Source organism: Rhinolophus ferrumequinum, chromosome 14, assembly GCF_004115265.2.
Source record: "Rhinolophus ferrumequinum isolate MPI-CBG mRhiFer1 chromosome 14, mRhiFer1_v1.p, whole genome shotgun sequence".
NCBI lineage: Eukaryota > Metazoa > Chordata > Mammalia > Chiroptera > Rhinolophidae > Rhinolophus > Rhinolophus ferrumequinum.
The window spans coordinates 29,357,072-29,358,686 of record NC_046297.1 but is presented as its reverse complement, the minus strand read 5'-3'; the positions used below and the strand labels follow the sequence as shown (position 1 = coordinate 29,358,686).

Genomic DNA, 1,615 nt, shown 5'->3' with positions numbered 1-1,615 from the left:
AGAATGATATTGTTTTCCTCCTCCTGAAAGTGAGCTTTGCATCATGTGGGGCAGAGCCTGAAAATCTTTACTGAGGCATAGTTTGTGTCCTGGGGTGTCTTTTTTCTGTGGATCAGAACAGGACTAAGCAACTTTCAGGACTATCTTTTCCTGAAAACCTGTGGAGTGGGAGTTGAGCTAAAGACTTGAGGTTTGTATATATTGATGCAATTGACCAAGGGGATGAGATGGTTCTCCAGCTGACTGTGTGTGCTGTGGCCATAGTGGATCAGTGTGTCCCTTCTCTAGGATCCCATTCTGCAATCAGAGCCTGGCAGCACTCATCCTACCAGTGGATAATGTAAGATAAGTCCATGTGACCCATATCCTGTAATTGGTGTTTTTTGTGCTCAGGATGAGGCTTACAATAATCCTTCAAATGCAGTTCTCCTGGTCAAGTCTGTTCTTTGTGATTCTGGCATTTTTCTTGGTTTGGGGGCCAGAAAGGAGTGTGAGTATCGGAGAGGACCCTCCCGGAGTCAGTGGAATGGCAGATAATTTGTAAGTGTCAGAGTAGAGTGTGAGTCCTTCCTGCACAGCCTGCATGGGCTGCACCATCTGACACTTGGTCCTTGGCTCACACAAGGGACAAAGGACACATAAGAATGTGAGAAGAGCAGGTATAAATGTTTGGTTCCTGATGAAAGAATTGGAGGAAGGAGTGTGATGACACCAGCCTGAGAGACTGGACAGATCAATTTGGTGCTACTGAGCTGTCAGGTCTAGTATCCCACTTGGGCCATCTCACAAGGAATTCACAGGATCACTTCTGCTCTGCCCTGGGGATAGAGATCTTTGGTTTTGAAACCACATGAATTTTTGATTCCAGAACGTCTGTTTGTGTAGCTTGTATTTTTTAGCTTGTATTTTCCTGGTTGCAATATCAGGGAATCAGTTCCTGCGAAAGGTTTAAATTGGGATGTTTGACTGAGATTTTGTGATGGATGTCTGGTCTTGTCTGGCTTCTTCTGGTAAGTATTTTTGAGTCCAATCCTAATGCTGGTCCTGTCCCTGGGTTTGATCTTTTCCTATGGACCAACCAGATCCCAATTGTCTCTGTTTTACTCTGCGGTTTTTAAACCAAATCTGAATGTTATACTCTGGATTATCAATTTTCTTGGCCAGCTGTTCTGTAGTAGCTATACCAGGATAAGGGTTGTGTTCAAACCATTTTTAAAGGATATCATTTTGACTCTGATTGTAAACAGTCCTGCCTTGTCAGGTTTCTTTTTGTAATATGCCACTTGCTGTGCTGTTCAAACCCATCTTGGGAAGAGGTACCTGGATTTCACAGAGACAACAAGTAGGCAGCTGAGCAGCTCTTCAAGACACAATGCTTACCAATCCAAGAATTCTTAATAAACATGATTTTGAAATGTAAGTTATATTGGGGGGTGGGGTGAAAAAAACCTCTATTTAAAGAATGGCTTATAATTTCCTCCAAATGGACAAAAAGTTGAACTTGAAGGTATTTTAGTTTCTGGAAAATGCTGGGTCTGGCATTGGCTTACCTAACATGAAAATGAAATCCAATGTTTTAATACCATTTTTTTTTTAATTTCAAGAAACAACTTTT

The 1,615-nt window shown here is 41.9% G+C and overlaps 1 pseudogene; it reads right to left on the bottom strand.

Annotated features, from left to right (window-relative positions):
• Positions 1-268: 268 nt before the first annotated feature.
• LOC117033707 (double homeobox protein B-like) lies at positions 269-1,305 on the bottom strand (annotated as a pseudogene).
• Positions 1,306-1,615: the final 310 nt, after the last annotated feature.